Below are 20,622 nucleotides of genomic sequence, written 5' to 3'. Positions count from 1 at the left end.
AAGATTAACGCGATGATTGTAGTACAACTTTGGGGTGTCGTATCCACATGGAGATGAAAAATTATTTAAAGGATCAAAAGCTTAGAGTTTTTGTCGTGATTTGTGTGAAAATAATTTGTCGATTGGAATAAATTGAAGTAAAAGTTTAATATCAATATATGAAATAGTGAAGCACCGAAATTCCCTCGATTAGATTGGTTCAATCAATGTCAATTTTTGCATGAAAATACTCAATTAAAGGTTTTCATCCCAACACTTTAATTGGAAAATTTAACCTTCAAACCTATTCAATTCCACAATAATTCCCTAAACCTAGATTTCTTTCATAACATAATTCCACAATAATCCATTGAAATTAGATCCAAAAGCCATTATATATATCAAGCATATAATGTTAAAGAATCACACCAATGGGAGATTTAAGATTGAAATTCAATAAGTACTTCAATTATTCGATGGAAAAAATGTGATTGAATCCATGAAAATTTAATACAAATTAAACCAACCTCAAAACATGTTCATAAGAATAAGAAATCTAAATCTAGAATTATTTAACAATGAAAGAACACATTTAAGTAAGAAAACACATGAAAATTCCCAAATCTAACTAAGTTCCTTCGTGGCTTCACCAATTAGTTTAGTTTTCCATGGATTTCTTGAGCCAAAAATCAAATAAAAGTGATAGAGAATGAATGGTAGGCATTCTGGTCGAGAATAGGGTTTAAAAAATGTGTGGAAACCGTGTTTGCATAAGTGGTTGAGTTGATTAAGAAAGCAGAAATTTCGGCCTTGAGGAATTACCATAACTTTCTCTCTCGATGTCTGATTGAGGTGATTCAATTGTGTTCGAAAGCTAACACAAAGTGCTACAACTTTGATTCAAACATCATCATCTAGATTAATCATTTTCGATGTCAAAAATAGGTCCCAATATAAGGCTAAAAATTGATGCGTAACTTTTTCAATTGGGAATTGAGTTGTGAAGATGTTTTGATCATACTTCACTTCTTTTGACTTCAAATTACACCCAATTGACTCCTAGATTTCTTGAATCATCATTCCATCGCCTGTCTCATTATGGATTATTTGCAACTTGATCCCTGAACTTTCACTTTCTTCCATTTTGGTCATTTTTCGCTCTTTTCTTGTAAATTTCAACTTTTCTACCAAAATGCTACCTGAATCAAAGCATAAGTATAATGAGTATATTTTCGTATCAAATAGTAACACGAATGCAATAATTAAGAGAGAAAAATTATGATATTTTGCACTCTTATCAGCATGCGAGTCCAATTTCATTTAGGCCTGTGTGCCAACTAGTATAGAGAACCTATTGCAGTTGGACTAATTGAAGAAACAATAAGAGAAGGAGACCATGGAGATGGAGCATTGTATGAGTCAATGCAATACCCCCTATGAATTGAGCAACTAGTCTTCCTTATGGCTCAGGAAGACTAGATAATATATAATAAAATATATATTATTGTTACAATGAGATCTTCAAATGCAAAATCCCTCCATAAAATATTAAGTCCCATTTATAATCGTCTTCCATCATTATAATGAAAAATCAGAGTCCCAAATCGTCTCAACTTGTTGAGTACACTCAAGGCTGGTCTATTAGGGATATGTTTGACACTATGAAATATTAGATATTTTTGAATGATGTGTCCGACTTAACTAAAATTTGTCTTTTGTTGAGTACACTAAAGGAGATAAATTTTAGAAGCATGTGAAGCTAACACATAAGATGTGTGAAGATAAAGGGTTGTCAGCTTAATGATCTGAGAGTTATATGGAGATAATTAAGGTTTGTTGAGTACACTCAAGGTCTTGGTAAAACACATGGGATCCTAGCCCACTAGGAGTCAAGTATAGACTCCATAAATTTATGTGAGAGGGTGATAAATTTGAGTTAAACAGTGGGAGCATAATTACTTTAATAAAAGTCCATGTTAAATTAATTGATACATTTTATATATTATTCTTTTCTTTTCGTCATTTACATTTATATTGAATCTTGAGTAACCATATGTTTTAAATGGCATACTGGATGCCAACAACTAAATTAAATTTTCTTGATTAGCACCGCAACTTGAGAATTGTTCTTTGGCATGAGAAATTTGATTGTCCTTAAGTAGCCATTTTCCAGAGATATCTGGTGATGACTCAACTAAGAAAATGTGGCTACTATAATAAACACAATGATGAGATAGTATTGCACCCATGTGATGTTGCAACTATGTCACCTGAGTTACAAAAACAACTTGAGAGTATAGATATTAACACATAATTTTTCATTACAAAGAGTTGTATGATAATAATCATGTGTACCGGTGCAAAATGACATAGCAATCTTCGATTGGTGCTCATGTAATGAAAATGATTGTCATTGAGAGGTTGTCTCAATGAGGTTCAGTCATGAACTACGAACTACGTATTACTTAGCTCTGCAATATTTGTCAGAGAGTTATTCATACTAATTATGAATTATGATATGAATAAGTTCAAATGCACACCCACTGAGTTGCTTGAAATGCTTAGGACTATTTTGACCAATATCAAAGTTACAAGTGGGCAAACCATTGATTCCTCTAAAGGTATTAAGAGGAAGTCTAAAGGAGCTTTTGGAAAGTGTCCAAAATACGGCTAAGACTGTCAAAGCGAAGGACAATAGCAAATCTAATGATCTTTGATTTCATTATAGAATGAAAGGTCATTGGAAGAAATATTGCATGGCTTACGTCCACTTCACGACTTTCTTAGGTATTTGATAAGAGATATAGATCTCATATTTATATAAATATGGAGAAACTAAATAGAAGTAGACCACTGTGAAAGGGAGAAGTTGACCTACACGTTAAAGTTGAGCAAATGTTGCTGCATTATGTGTAGGAGCATACTTCTTGCCGTTGCCTTTTGACTTAGTATTGGAATTAGAGAAATGTTCCTTTGTACCTACCATAGTAGGAACATTAAATGAATTTCACGTTTGGACATGAACTATTTTAATGTTAAGAACAATTGTTGTTCATGCCTATCTTGATTAAGATCTTTATGGTATGGTAAGCTACAAATAACATTTATATTCTGAATACTAAGCATTCTATAATGAGTATAGAAGTTAAAATGTATAAAAGTGATAATTTAAATAATACCTAAATCTGGCGTTGCAGACTTGGTCATATAGTTGAAATGCAATTCCAATATTATATAGAGATGTATATGTGGAATCATTTGATAAGTGCATAACATGTTTGTTCGGCACAATGATCCAATCCCCTTTTACTTGAAAATGAATAAGTTTGCATAAATATTGATATAATATATAGTGATGTATATGGACCCATGTCAATTAATGTCAGATAAGTTTTCTCTTATGTAATCAATTATTATGTATACTTGATGAAATTCAAGCATGAAGTTCTTGAAAGGTTCAAAGGATTCAAGTTAGAAGTAGAGAAACAAATAGATGAAGATATCCTCACATTAAGATCTGATCGAAGTGAGAATATCTTAAAGATAAAATTTAAATTATCTAAGAGAGAATGAGATTATCTTGCAGTGAACTCCTCCATATACATTGCAACATTGTGGTGTATCTGAACGGAGGAATCGTAAATTATTAGATATAGTCCAATTAATAATGAGCCATGCGAATCTCCCAAAATCGTTTTGGAGTCATGCACTGATTGCAGTGTGCTACACACTAAATCATGTCTCATCTAAGTTGGTTAACAGAACTCCGTACGAGCTATGAAAAGACAATAGTCCTAACTTATTTCATCTGAAAGTTTGGGACGTAATGCTTATTTGAAGAGCATTGAATCGGATAAACTTGAGCATAATATATATATATATATATATATATATATATATATTCGATGAATACATATTTGTGGGATATTCAAAATAGATTTTTGGATATCAATTCTATTAACCCATTGAGAAGAAAGTCTTCGTCTCACGATATATCGCCCTCTTAGAAAATATGTTTACTCTAGGAGAGGACAATGGGAGGAAAATAGAACTTGAAAGAGTTCAAGAGTCCATAGATATAGTTAACCAAGTGGACGAATTCGAGTTTTATCCCATATCTGATATGGGAAATACTTTTAATCAGGGAGTAGAGACTCCTGAGGACATATCAGCTCTATGTGAGTCTAGTAGGATCATTCAACTTTCAAGAATGTGCAAATTCTTTATTACTAATCAGGTATTACTAATCCAAGATGATGAACCTACTAATTGCACAAAAATAAAGTCAAGTGTTGAATTAAAAGAGACCGCAAGAGGCCATGAAACTCGAGATGAACTCGACGTATGTGAACAAGGTTTGAACCTCGGTCGACTCTCCTGATGAGATAAAACCCATAGGTTATAAATAGTTTATAAGGAAAAGGTCAAGACGGATGAGAATATCCATACATGCAAAGCAAGGCTAGTAGAAAAAGGTTAAGTGTTGACCTTGATGAAACCTTTCGCCTGTAGTCATGCTAAAATTCATTCAAATTTTGATTGCATTAGTTGCATACCGTGATTATAAGTTAAAACAAGTCTATTAGAGTTGAAATTTTCGATTTGATGGAAAAATCAAAATATTTGATTTTATCAAATACGAAGACGAATTGTGTGTTTACAAGAAGATAGTAGGAGCATTGTCACATTCTTAATATTATAGGAAACAACATCCCTATAGTTCAATCGTTGAAATAATGGTTGTTAAATGATTTATTAATGAACGATATGGGGAAGCAACTTGATCTATAGAGATAGATCTAGAAGATTGTTTAACTCGTCCCAATCTATATAGATAAAATTTTGAGAATATTTTATATGGAAAAATTGGTTTACTCTTAAATAGTGTGTTGGAAAGGTTCCAAATATGAAATAATCGTTAATTCAATAGCGAAAACCTAATACATGATTACTTTAGAAGCAGAAAAGAGTTGCAACGTGGATCAAGATGTTCATTAATGAATTTGGAGTAATTTCTAATATTGTTGATCACATACCATTGTATTGTAATGACAATAGAACCATCGTGAAAGCGAAGGAACTAATGTCTCATCAATGATCCAAATATATATTAAGGCGGTACAATCTCATCAGAGATATAATACATAGAAATGACTAAAGAGAAGAACGAATTCCCACATTTGACAATATTACAGATCCACTGACAAAGAGCTGTCGTAGCATAAACATGACAGTCATGTAGATTCTTATTATATTGGATACATAAGTGATTGGATCTAGTGCAAGTGGGAGTTTGTAAGTGTTATGCTCTAAGTCCAATCAATATTAGATATAAGTACTTTTAATATATAATTAATGTAATTTAATGACAAATCTATTATTTAATTAATAGACAATTAAATTGTTCGTAGATTCAAATTTTCGTAATTTGTTAATCACAAGGAGTTGTGACTGTGAGATACAAATTACATATGATTGAATCTTAAATCGTCTGTGGTCGTAAGTAATAATGAGATACTGTTATCGTTATTACGGATAGACCATCATGTGTGGCATTTCTTACTTGTGAAGTAAGTTTCTGATCTCACAAGTTAAAGTATATTTTGTTATAGAACAAAACATTGGAGACCCGCCTAAAGATTCCACATGGATAACTGTCTGAGTGTCAGTGGTTAATCTCTAATGTTCGGTAGTGAGATTGGTCCTTTAACTTGAGGTCATCATAGTACCTTATATGAGGACAGTCATGCTTTAACATATTGGATGTTGCTCTGCCAAGGGCCGCTAATACGTCATCGTTCGAATATGTCAAGAACGTGTGAAGGTTATGAATGACCAATAGAGGATTTGTCACTCTTAGATACAAAGAGATTATGATTTGCATTTCATTCAATTAAGTCGATAAAGAAATCCTTGGCCAAAGTGTACTCATAAGTCGAAAAGGAGTTTTCGACTTATATTGACTTAATAGTGGAGTGAAAGATATGATCGATAATCGAGATTGACACACTTTCATATCTCGTAATTGATCGGATCATATTGACGAAGAGATTATAGTTTCACAATAAATGAACGAGTTTGATTTTGTCATACCGCGTGACATTTTTCGTCACATGTATTGCCCTGACACATTGCTAGATGTCAATCTGGGACGACGAATGTAAATTGGTGATAAATTAAATAAGGTGTTTTAATTTATCAATTTTGATTAGATCAAAGTAATATTTTACGTCGTTAGGTGTCGTGATAGGGAATCTAATGGGTCGCACACAAAAGGAGAACTGGAAGATTGTAATTTGTCAATTATTTAATTTAACAATCGTCGGATAAATTAATTTATTGGGTTGGTTATTTATAGACCCGAATTAATTCAGGATTCATTATTACAAATAACCATGTCTGATTCAAGTATGCTTCCGCTATAGTTATTCAATTTCTTGATGATTTGACATGAAAAATCCAGTGATTTAAAGCAATAAATTAACCTACAAGAGGTATTAGAGCCTTTTCATGTTGAACCATTGAGAATCGAATATTTTATTTTGTTATTGCAATAATCTTTTAAGTTTTCAAATTTGACAATTCTTGGATTTACCTGTTGAATTTGAAAACTTTTATGACATATTTTTTGGTTGTCTTCCATGATTTGGATTTATCGTTAAGGAATTTTCAGATTTTTTTTTTTAATTTTGATTATTGATTCAAATTTTCTGAAAATAAAATAAAATAATTGGGTTTTCCGGCTGCCAAAGCAGCGCCCGCTGCTACTGGCGCCATCGTTGCTACCACTCGCAGCGTGAGGCTGCTGCGTGCAGCATCGCATCCAACGCTACTGCAAATGCAGCAGCGCTGGTGCTGCTACCGGGGGGCGTCGTCATCGGCCAGCCCTTCCGATTTATACCGGGCGGCGTAGACGTGCGCTGCCCAAAGGAAGAGATGAAAGAGAAAATTTTAGGGCTTTAGTTTTGGATATTTTGGGGATGGGGGCCTCACGTGTAAATTGAATAACTTGAGGCCCCTGCTTGCAATTAGGGTTAGGGTTGTAAAATTAAGGTTTCACTCCCTAACATTTAAGTTGATTAAGATTTGGACTTTTAAGTTTTGGATTTAATAATTCAGTCCCTAAGGTTCAAAATAATTAAGTAATTCAGGCCATTAAAGTTCTGAATTTTATAATTAAAGCTCTCAAACTTTAATTATTAATTCTAATTGGCTCCCAAAGTTTATAATTAATTCAAATTGACCCCCAAAGTTTTAATTTTCAAAATTTGTTCCCTAAAGTTTTGAATTGGTCAATTTTTGGCCCCTAAAGTTTTAAATTTGTTCTAATTGATCCTCTAAAGTCTCGAATTAATAAATTTTGGTCCTTAAAGTTTCAAGTTTATTAATTTAAACCCCTAAAGTTTGGAATTAATTAATTTTGCCCCCTTAAAGTTTTGAATTATTAATCCTAAGGCCCCTAAAGTTTAAAACTAAACAAAATATACGAAATTGGTAATTCTCTTTCTCAAATTTTGGTACTAAAGACTCTTTTAAGAGATATAATGTTCGAAAGTTAGTTAATTGAAGCAACATATTGCCAAATCAACATCTCTTGTGGAAATTAATTAACTTAGAATATTAAAAGGTATTTGTGCATTTGTTATTCATGGGAATATTGATCGACCAAAAGAAAGGTCAATATTTAACCGAATACACGTGCACCTGTGGTGATAAACGTGTAACGATTATTTGGTTTAATGTGTGATCAATAAATCGGTCCAAAAAAAGGTTTATTGATTGATACATTGTTTTATCGTCAATGTTCAATCACTACCCCAAGAATACAGCTTACAAGTCAATATCTTTGTCCAAAGACTAGATATTGATGTTGTGCCAGGCATCTTGTGATGGGCTCTACCACTATTTGAGATTATTATTATTTGCATATTAAAGATATTCATGTGAGCTATTCATAATAATCGTTCTTTAATTCAGTTTCAGGTTCTGCTGCTAATATCTCTGCTAGCATCAATTCAATTCTAATGCTAAATGGCATAAACTTTAGGGCGTGGCAAGAGAACGTGATGATTGTTCTCGGAGTCATAGACTTGGACCTTGCTTTACGGGTCGATCAACCTGCTGCACTTGTTGATAAGAGTACTTCTGATGACAAGATGGAGATGGAAAAGTGGGAACGATCGAAATGCATAAGCTTAATGGTCATGAAGTATGCTATTCCAGAAGCATTCTGGAGCACTATATCCGATAAGGTGACTACTGCTAAGGGTTTCCTTGAGGATCTTGAGAAGAGGTTTGCCAAGAATGAAAAGGCTGAAACAAGTACATTTTTGGCAAACCTTGTCTCGATGAGGTATAAAGGGAAAGGAAACATTCAGGATTACATTATGAAAATGTCTCACATTGCTTCAAAACTAAAGGCACTCAAGTTGGATTTATTTGAAGATTTGTTGGTGCACTTGGTTCTGATATCCCTTCCGGCACATTTCAGTTAATTCAAGGTGAGCTACAACTGTCAAAAGGACTCATGGTCCCTTAATGAGCTCATCTCACACTGTGTCCAGGAAGAGGAAAGATTGAAGTATGAAAAGACAGAAAGTGTTCATTTAGCCACCACTTCTAAGGACAATAGGAACAAGAAAAGGAAGATTAATAAGGAAGTTGCGGGTACAGCATCGCAAAAGAAACAACATAAGGAGCCAACTGAAGGTGGTTGTTTCTTCTGTGGGATTGCAGGTCATAAGAAGAAGAATTGCACAAATTACCACACATGGTATGTAAAGAAAGATATTTTTCTTCATTTGGTTTGTTCTGAGGTTAATTTAATTTCGGTACCCAGACATACATGCTAGATAGATTCTGGTGCAACAACTCACATCAGTATGTCTATGCAGGGTTACCCGAGTTGTCGAAAACCAAGTGATGGTGAATGATATATATATATGCTAGCGACGACAAGAAGGTGGAAGTAGAGGCAATAGGAAAATTTAGATTATTGTTAAAGACTGAATTTTATTTGGATCTTGTTGAGACATTTATTGTACCGTCTTTTAGATGAAATTTGATTTATATTTCTATTTTGGACAAATTTGGTTATACTTGTTCATTTGGTAATGAAAAATTTAGTTTGTTTCATGATTCAAAATTGGTTGGTTCCGATTCTTTATCAAGTTACGATAATCTTTATTCAATTGATACAATTGCTTCTTTTAATGAATCCTTGCATGCAAGTACTTGAGGTGTAAAGCGAAAATTAACCGGCGAGAATTCTGTCTCGTTGTAGCACAAAAGAATAGGTCACATCTCTGGGATTCTCGACCCTCTTCACTTCATAGATTATGATCTATATGTCAACTGTATAAAGGGAAAACAAACCAATAAAATGAGATTTCAAACTAATAGGACTTCGAACGTCCTAGAACTTATACATACGGATTTTGTGGACAATTCCCTATGGGTTCTTGGAATGGTCAACAATATTTTATAACGATCATAGACAACTTTTCAAGATATGGCTACATATATCTCATTCATGAAAAATCACAGTCATTGGATGTGTTCAAAAACTATAAAGCTAAAGTTGAGAATGAACTCGGCAAAAAGATTAAAAACGTCAGATCTGACCGTGGAGGTGAATACTATGGCAGATATGACAGTTCAAGTGAACAATGTCCAAGACCATTTGCTAAATTCCTAGAGGAATGTGGTATCGTCCCACAGTACACTATGCCAGGTTTGCCCATTATGAATGGTGTTGCTGAGAGATAAAACAGAATGCTTAAGGACATGGTGAGGAGTATGATTAGTCATTCTATCTTACCAGAATCTCTCTGGGGTGAAGTATTAAAGGCTGCAACTTATATACTCAATAGAGTTCCCAACTAAGGCTACTAATAAAATCCCATATGAGCTTTGGACGGGCAAGAAGCCTAGTTTGAAGCATATACATATTTTGGGGTGTCCAGCTAAGGCAAGGCCCTATAAACCAAATGAAAAGAAACTAGACGCAAGGACCATCAGTTGCTACTGTATTGAATATTCTGAAAGATCCAGGGGTTAAGATCCCACAACTAAAGCAATTTTCGAGACAAAAATGCTCGGTTCTTTGAGGATGTTGAGTTTGCGGGGGAAGAAAGGGTTACAGGCTTTGTCTTTGAGGAGGAATATGTTGATATTCTTCTAATTGTCATTGACAAAGATCAGAATTCTATGCCTGACATTGTTCAAGAAGCAACTCTGGATCAAGACAATGTCATACCTCTCTCTCATAATCAACAAATTGTTCCAAAAGAACAAACTCTACAGCCTCAAGAGCTAATGTCATTCAGAAGATCAACTAGAGATGAGAAGTACGATTTTAGATGATTACATCGTATTTCTCCAAGAACATGAAGTTGACATTGGAATGGTGGAAGATGATCCGATCAACTTCTGTCAAGCCATGGAAAGTTCTAACTCTCAAAAGTGGCTCGATGCTATGAATGAAGAGATAAAGTCCATGAAGGACAATGACGTATGGGACCTCGTTCCATTGCTTGAAGGTGCGAAACCCATTGCTTGCAAATGGATATTTAAGACCAAGAGGGATTCGAAGGGTGATTAGAGAGGTATAAGGCTCGTCTTGTCGCAAAGGGCTTTACACTAAAAGAAAGCATCGATTATAAAGAGACTTTCTCTCCGGTTTCTTCAAAAGACTCTTTCAGGACTATAATGGCATTGGTAGCACATTTTGATCTTGAGTTACATCAGATGGATGTTAAGACAGCGTTTCTCAATGGTGACATTGATGAAACAATTTATATGGTACACTAGAAAACTTTGTATCGGATGATGCAAAGCAAATAGTTTGTAAACTAAAGAAATCCATCTATGGACTCAAACAAGCGTCTTGTTAATGGTATTACAAGTTTCATCAAGTGATCATCTCCTTTGGTTTTGAGATAAATTTGGTCGATGATTGTATGTACCACAAGTTTAGTGGGAGCAAATATATTTTTCTGGTTTTATATGTCGATGACATATTGCTTGCTAGTAATGATATAGGCTTATTGCATGAAACCAAGAAATTTCTAGCAAAGAATTTTGAGATAAAAGATCTTGGTGACGTCTCTTTTGTATTTAGAATTCAGATACATCGAGATCGTTCCCGGGGTATTTTTGGATTATCACAAAAGAGTTATATCGAAAAGGTACTTAAAAGATATGGCATGCAAGATTGTAAACCTGGTGACACCCCTGTGGCTAAAGGAGACAAGTTCAGTTTAAGTCAGTGCCCTAAAAATGACTTGGAAATCAAAGAAATGCAGAAGATTCCTTATTCCTTAGCTATAGAAAGTCTAATGTATGCTCAGGTTTGTACGCGTCCGGATATAGCGTACATTGTTGGGATATTAGGGAGATATTTAAGTAACTCGAGAATGGATCAATGAAAATCAGCCAAACGAGTCATGTGGTATTTACAGAGAACAAAAGACTACATGCTCACATACAGGAGATTGGATCAGCTGGAGATCATCGGTTATTCTGTTTTCGATTTCGCGGGATGCCAAGATAGTAGGAGATCCACTTCAAGCTATATTTACCTGCTTGCTGGAGGTGCTATTTCCTGAAAGGGTGCTAAGCAGACACTCATAGCTACTTCAACCATGGTAGCGGAGTTTATAGCATGTTACAAGGCATCAAATCATAGAATATGGCTACGTAATTTTGTCACTAGGCTGCGCATTGTGGACAATATAGAAAGACCGCTCAAGATATTTTGTGACAATAAATTAGCAGTGCTGTATTCCAATAACAACAGGAGCTCGAGAAAGTTAAAACATATAGAGATCAAGTTTCTAGCTGTTAAAAAAAGAGTTCAGAGTGGACATGTGTCAATAGAGCATATTAGGACAAACTCCATGGTTATGGATCTGCTTACTAAGAGATTGATCCTCAAGTTCTTTCACGAGCACACTACTCATATGGGTGTTATATCTCTTGAGAATATTTAGTTTTAGTGGGAGTTTGTATTTTTGCTTTTCATATTGGACACATTTACTGTTATTTTGAATACGGTTTAAGGTTAAAATTACTTTCGGTTATAAAGTTATTTGGTTTATTATCTTTGAACTTATTTAAAATGATCTCACTAAGGTATTAAGGTGGACCAATTGGAAATAGGCATGTTACAGATCACATCACATGTAATTTCCATGCTACACATCCATGCTCGATCCATGTCATTCAGTTATATTGATATACGTGACCATTGATGGGCTTAACTACATGAAAGTAGTGAAAGCCGTTTTGATCCTATGTTGATATGATTCTTGGATGAGATTGTTTGGGAATGCATTTAGTAATGATAACAAAATTCTGAGTACTTATAAGGTTATATTTAATCTACAATTATAAGGTGACACATATAACCCAAGTGGGAGATTGTAAGGAATTTTTAAACGATCGTGTGGGCTTACATGTGTAAATTGTTGTGTATTAAATAAAGGCTATCGAATTTGGTTGAGCTCACTTAAAGTGGTCTAATAAGGCTTCGATTTTTTGGGTTTTAATGTATCCAATTAAAGTGTGGGTTTACATATGTGTAGAGACCGGGCCAAAGTCCTAATTTTATGATGGGCCGAATTAGGTCAAAAGACATCGCTATATAAATACGATTATGGTCCCCAAATCACACGTATCTTTTGCTCATTCTATTCCGTCTCCCATCGCCAGAGAGAATTACGGGCTACGTGTAGATTTGGAAGACTATACTGCAAGATTCATTATTGTAAATAATCATGTCTGATTCAGGTACGCTTTCGCTATAGTTCTTCAATTTCTTGATAATTTAACATGAAAGATCCGTTGATTTAAAGCAATAAATTATCCTACATGAACTAATTTTTTTAAAGTCTTCTCATACTTTGACATGCACAGAAGAGAAAGAACATAGTTGTACGGCAGACAAGGCCATTTATTTTCTCGCTTACAATTAATTTAACTAATGTCTGGACGTGATGGATGGGTAGCTTTTAGTTATTGTTGGAACTTGGAGCATTTGCAATATTTTGTTCTAAACATGCTTAAAATTAGAATTTTTTTTCCTTTTTTGTTGGGGGAGGGGGGCGGCTTGAAATAATATTGAAGGATTTGCCCTCATTTCAATAATGTTGGTCCGATGGCTTGTTCTAATTAGGGATGACAAAATATTCTGTCACATTGTAGAATCAAAGAACATGATCATGGTGCCAAAATAGGCATGAATTTTATTTTTATGTTTATTAAATTTAGATCATATTTAAAAAAAAAAAAAAAGGATAGTAATGAAGATATTATAGTCCTTGGTCCCCACCTCTCGAAAATTCCAATGAAAATAGGAATGAGGAGGCCTCTACATTATTGTTTCGCCCAATTACCATCCATAGATCTGATTATATATCATGCAAGTATTTATGAATTCAAAATAATACAAAGATATCTAGGAAAAGCAAGCCAATTCTTGTATCAATTTTATAAATTATTGTGTGGTGAATAAGACGTTCTTAGCCTATGTTTGATTTAGATAAAATAAATAAATAAATTTTTAGTAGATCTTGATTAAAATTGATGGAATATTTGGTTGAAAAGTTGTGAATCCCAACAAACATGTGATTACAATTAATTTTTGACTTTGATTTAAATTTTAATTCACTTTTCTAGTTGAACTAAACATGAACATAGGGCCCGTTTGATTGCAAAAATGAAATTTGGGTGGAAAAAAAACGAATTTCAGGGAATTGAATTGCCTAGAAATTATTTTCAGAGGAATCATCAGTTTTTATGTTTGATTGGTATAATTTTTCACGTAAAAAATGTTGAAATAAAAGTGTTTCTGGAGTTCGTTTGGCTTTGTTTTATATGAAAATTGTCAATTCAAGGGATCAAATTTACTGGTATTGGGGATATAATTTGTTTCCATTGTCCAAAAAAAACCAAGAAAATCATATATCCTTTGATGTTCGTTTGACTTTGTTTTACACTAAAATTGTTAATTAAAGGGAAATAATTTTTTTTACAGTAATTATTAAAATTTGTTTCCATTGCCAAAAAAAAAAAAAAACGAACACAATAGGTTGGAAAACCAAGAAAATACCAATTTCCAAGACAACGAAGAAAATCGAATTCCATGGAAAATAAAACCTATCAAACGCGCAAAATTGGAAGAAGGTGGAATTCGAATTCCATTTTCCATGGAATTCAAACAAATTAAACAGGCCCTTAGTATAATTTGCATGGTTCGTGCATAAGTGGCAAAGTGAAGGACTATGAATCAAGTGATTGTCTAGTTTTATGTACTCTATTCTATTTAATTTTATCAAGTACTCTTGCTCATCAATATATTTTTCATCAATGAATATAGCAATTGTAAGGAAGCGACAAATTGCTCTCTTAACTTGTCCTATCTAATCACTCATACTTCCTGTTAGTGGCAAGTCTAGGAATTACAATGAATTAGAACGGTCATTGATTGTTGACCTTTGATCCTTGACTAACACTATAGCCTTTTATTATTATTTAATTAAATAATATTAATAATTTTTCAATCAATATATAAATACACTAAAACATAAACTCATATAAATATGAAAATATACTTCCATAAAACCCAATATTATAAGAAAATTCTTCCAAGTTATGATATTTATGCACTATGTTTAGCATTGAACCATCTTAATTAAGATGCCAGATGAAATTTTGTTCAGGATACTCAGCGGTACCCTATATGAAAGTATGCATTAACTAGTGAGTTGAGTTTGTAATGTTATTATATTAGACTATATTGGACGCTATACTAGACAAATTTTAGAATTTTTCTTTGATTCTTAAAAACAATAAAGCCTAATCGACAAGAAAACAAAAAGTCAAAAGTTTGTTAAAGTATGCATTAACTAGGGAGTTGAGTTTGTTGAATTCTAATGTCATTGTATTAGGTGTTACCAGATGCTCTACTAGACAAAATTGACTTTGTTATTTTCAATCGAGCTACATTTTTATAAATAAAGCATACATGGGCAAACAAAACCTTGTTATAAAACTATAAATAACATATTTTATGAAGAAGAAAAAGGACATGTCACCTTATAATCACTTGACAATGGCATTGTAACACTACCGGAGCAAATAACCGCTCTAGAATCCCCACAATTCACGACCATCACCTCCTTTGCTCTACTAGAACTACTAGCACTGTCGAGCCTACTAACGTCTCCGACAACTTCAAAGAACCCTCCATCACCACTATTATCCTTCCTCATTACTTCATCCATACTTCTGAAGCATCCCAAATTTCCATCAGTGGCAAATCCAAGATTTTGAGTGAGCACGAACTGTTGTTGACTATTGATCATCGATCACAATAAAATATTAAAAATTAAATATAAGAATTATTTTGCTAAAACTGAACATATTAAATTTTTATATATTTTAACAATATTTACCAGATGACATAGTGGCCAAGTTTTATATAATCTAAAGGGAGAGCACAACTTTGAGTCTTTCAAATTGCATTAAAATTACTAAAATTGAACAAATATTATTCTATTACATTTAGTGTCAAAATTTAATAAGTCCCATGATGGCTAAGCATTCAATAATCTTAGAGAGGGCTCACATGTTCAAATCCCCTCCCTATGGCATTAGTTTTGGTAAAAATTGTTGAACTAGAAAAAATGCACAATAAATTGCTTTGGAAGATTTTCGATCCCAAGACTTCCAATTTGGATGAGGAAGCTCTGACTAATTGAGATACAAAAGATGTTTGAAAATAAAATGAGTAACAGTTATATAATCTAAAAACGTTTTATCTATTGTCAACAATTTTTTTTTTTTGTTCCCGACAGATCTAGCACGCGCCGTCGTTGGTGGAAGTCGGGTGTTGGATCCACCACTGAATTTACCACCATCAGTTTTTCTCGATTCATTTTTTTCTTTGGTGATTTTTTTTACCTTTTCTACGTGGCTGTTAAGACACTTATGCATCCTCTCACTACATATCTCTTCCATCCTAGAACCTTCGTGGCTGTAGTACACCACGAAAAAAAAAGGACACTCTCCTCTTACCTTTCTAGGTGGCGCCAGGAAGACTGCATCCTTCATTACTTCCTCCTCCCCATCAATTACTTGGCTTATTTATTGTGCCTAGGTTTGTAAAGAAAAAAAGGAAAAAAAAAATCTCATTGACGAAGCAGCTAGGGAGGCTATCTAGCCTTCCCTAGAGCTGGCATCGGCTCTGCTTTCAGTTAGGTCCAAGTTATATAATTGGTAATTTCTAAATCTGTAATTGACAATTTTCTTACTTAAAGTGTCATATTTTAGTATAATTGCATTAGGAGTTAATTGAATTATAATCAATGTCAAAATAAGAGTAATTGAATTGTAATTAATGTGAAAATAGTTAAGATTGATAGTATAATCCTTGGAGAGTAAAAGATGTCTAGGAAGATCACATATGATCTACGAAATGCAATTAGAAGTCAAAGTGTTGCACAAGTTTTGCTCCAAATTAGTGCATTTTTCACATAGTAAACATTTGAATTTGAAAATAGATAAAAGAATTTTAGCTCTTTGAGTTAATTTTTCAATGCACTTTGAATTGTTTCAATCGAACATTAGAAAAGAAAATTATGATAAAAATATTGACCAATGCTCAGTTGCAGCTTGCTTGGAGTTTGAGCGGCCTGAAGTTTTCCTGGAGTTCGATTTTCAAATTGATTTTGAGTTCCTTTTCATACTAAACAATACTCATTATAAATATACACCCTATGGGACATCTAAAAATGTGGTTGAACAATATTTTGTTTATAGAGATCATTTTTCGAAGATCCGAACATCCTTTCATTGATTCTTTAATTCAACGACAATATTATTTGTTCATTATTCAACCCATATATTGATCCAATTAGTAGACCCTTGTTGTAAGTTAATAGTTTGTTCTTTGAAAGCCAAAAACATATTCTAATATCTGTTGCATCAATCTACAAGATCAAAACATAGAAAGATCAAACACCAAAACATAAAACACTATCTTCCCAATTTAGAGGTCTAAACTTTGAGAATTGGCGCTTGGAGTTCCAGCGCTCCAGAATGAAAGGAGTTCGTTGTTGGTGATCCAATGAAGAGAAAAGTGGTCTAGAGTTTTGGGAAGTGCGGTTGTGCACAATGAAATGAATTCCAAGGTGATTTACAAGTTAGATGGTTAGAGTCAACTAAAATTTAGCAGCATCTAGAATAATTGTAATTTAGCTTTTATAGAGGATTGTTTGCTAGCAAGATCACCCTGATGTTTTTTTATCCTGAGTTGGGAATTTCCACCACGATCAATTTTGGTGTCATTTATTGCTTCTGATTTTATTATTTTATTTGTTTGACACATACGATTAATTAGATTGGATTAATTACCTTAATCATCTACAAATCAATTATAAGTGACTTTTTTCTTTTAATTATTCTAATTCCACATATTTGAGTCTAAACAACTATAACTTTCAACAAGTAGAATTAGCTTAGTACATACTTATAAGTGACTTGACTCAAAAATTTGTCTAAATTAGTTAATCATTTTTTGATTCGATCGGAGTGTGATATGGATATTTGGAAGGCTTTTGACCAATTGTAAAGGGGTACTTGAGTTGAAAAAAGCGAAGCGCTCTGCCTATCAAAAATTGAATAATCTTAAATTACAAAAGGAGAGCCTTGTATCCAAACTTGAGGAATCCACTAGAAATTTGAATGAGTTAAAGTTGAGAAAGGGTCATTAAATGTTAAGGTTAAATTTCTTATGAGTGATGTGGAAAAGTTAAATACCCAAGTTCAAGCATTTTCTAGCGGATCTAAGAAAATTGATGACAAGTTCTCAAATCGGTTCGTCTTCTAACAATAAGTTTGTACCTACCTCAAAGCCTAAGTCTTAAAACTTGAAACCTAGAGTTGCTCCTAGGCTTATCCCCATGTGTCACCATTGTGTTAAGATAGAACACATAAGACCAAAGTGTCACGATCTCTTAAGTAGAAACAAGATCAAAATGTAGGTGTCCGAAGATCGAAATCATCTATACAACATTGGTTTCCTCCACCTAAGTTTCAAAATTTGAAACCTACGTTTGCTCCCAAATTTGTTTCAACATGTCATAATTTTGGTGTTTTTGTTCGCATTAGAGCTCAGTGTTGTAAGCCATTAGTTTTGAGTAACAATAAAGATCTAACTACTCATCTAAGATTATTGGCTAACGAAGTGATTCAATTGACTGACTTGATGACTTAATTGTTGGTGTATGCATCTGCTTTATTCACGATGTTTACATATTCATGCTAGCACTTTTTACGTTTTCCATTTTTTTTGTTTTGTTTTGCATTATTATTATAAAAAAAATGAAAAACGAAAAAAGATTTTTCAATTAATATTTCTTTGATATGTTTTAATAAATAGAAAATAAAATTTATCTTTATTTAGAACTTATTTCGAGTATTTGGTATAGGTTATTGCGAATATCATTTACGTTGCACACATTAAACTTTTGTGAGTGAGTTTTGACTGTGGGTATGAGATTTAGGATGGCGGTCACTTGTGTGGTAGACTGAACTTAAATATGAAATGACCTTTAAACTAGTTGACGTAGGCTCTTGTATATTCTTTTAGAGTCATCGGTCTAAAGCTCGATATATGATCATGTAGAAAGTTTAATAAAGAAGGGTTCGCACATAAGATTTGAAAAAAAAAATAACAATAATAGAAATATGTGCTCACATATAGAGGAAAAAGAAGCATATATACAAAATCAAATATGAGCTTGTAAGTTAAAAGGTCTTAGTAGTGCTAGGTTTAACTTTCATAATTTGAAGAATATATTCATTCATCAATGATGTGATTATTCTAAATTAATATAAGAAAGCAATAAAAATTTGATTCGTTGGCAAATTATGGATGATTGTATTGGATTATTTCTATCCATTTAAATTCTTGATTGATAATCTAATTTTGTTCATACATTATTGACAATCGATAAAACTAATGTATTAATTTTTTTTTTCAAGACAAATTAATTCTATCATAACCATGACCCAAATTGATTCCTAGCCCGAATTCGAATGCTTAGAATGCATTAAATTTTAGGTTATCTAGATGATTGTATAAGTGAGAAATGTTATTCCTAATATCTATTATAGGTTAATTTTGTCACGTTCTAAACTTATTGTGAGTCTCCTAACATTACAACAAGCAACTAATTATCTAACTGATGGTCAATCAATTAAATAATGTAATTGGTATGCAAAATTAATCACAAAACAAAAGAATTAAACTAAACTACTAGTTTTGAATTTAAAAAAAAAAAAAGTGTTCTTCTTATCCAATACATAAAAAGGATTAGCCTAGTAAGTTATTTAATAAATTACACTAAATAATTTGAAAAAACATTACCTGAAATTGAAAAAAATGATTTGAAAGTGAAAAATCAATTTCTTCTTCGTTAATCTTTAACTCGGACTTTGAATTTTCAATCTCTCATGTTAATCACCTTGGAATCCCATGCTAACCTTCTTCTTGTGATAAAAAAATATGTATAATATGTGCTTTCCCAATCTAGCCATCTCTTCTAGGTTAAATAGTAGGTTAAAATTGATTTCCACAAGATTTTAGGTCGAAAAAGGACACTAGGCCTTTTGGGCCAAGAATTGGCCCACACACACCATATAGTTCATTGCGCGCGCCACTGATCAAGGATTTTGCTCTTAGCAAATGCATATCAAGGTCCCCTGCGTGCCCCGAAAAATGTGTGCGCACTCCGTTTTGCACAGTGTCTTCCCTGAGCAGTTTTTGATATTTTGGTCATAATGTTCTCTCCCGATATTCGATTGAAGTGATTCAATATGAATTGGAAAGACAACTCAAAGAGCTACAATTCTTATAGAATTATAATATTTCCAATTCGAACTTTTGCTATCCGAAAAATGGGTCTTAAGTTAAGGCTAAAAATTCGAAGCATAACTTTTTTTTTTTACTCGAAATTGATTTGTGAAAGTACTTCAATTCTATTTTACTCCTTTGACCTCCGAATTGCATCCAATTGATCATATGTGATCTTCAATCATCATTTTATGGTCTGAATCAACTACTGAATATTTACATTTTGGTCCCCAAATTTGAATTTCTTTCGTCCGTGCTTGTTTCCTTGTTCATTTCTTCCAATTCCATCAATTTGCATTGAGTTCAAATTAACAAACATATTTAACATATAATTAAGTTATAATTCATTCAAATCACTAACAAATACTCAAATTTACTGGCCCAAATAAGTGTACAAAATACACTTATCAGTCCAAAAATTTAAATTTAATACATATATCACTTTAGTCTCCTAATTCAAAATAATAAATGTATAGCATATAGAACAAGAATTCTATTCTATGAATTTTTATTTATCTTTTTATTTTGGGTTTATACAAAAGTGGCCTAGAGTTTTGGAAATCGCAAGTATGCACAACCAAAAGAATTCCTCGGTGATTTACAAGTTAAGTAGTCAGAGTCAGCTAAAGTTTAGCAATGTATAAACTAATTGTAAGTTAACTTTCTGGTGGATCGTTTACTGACAAGTTTGCCCAGAGATTTTTTATCCTAAGTTAGGATTC

The sequence above is a fragment of the Olea europaea genome, unplaced genomic scaffold, assembly GCF_002742605.1.
Source record: "Olea europaea var. sylvestris unplaced genomic scaffold, O_europaea_v1 scaffold262, whole genome shotgun sequence".
In the NCBI taxonomy this organism is placed as follows: domain Eukaryota; kingdom Viridiplantae; phylum Streptophyta; class Magnoliopsida; order Lamiales; family Oleaceae; genus Olea; species Olea europaea.
Note: the sequence above shows the minus strand (reverse complement) of the source record.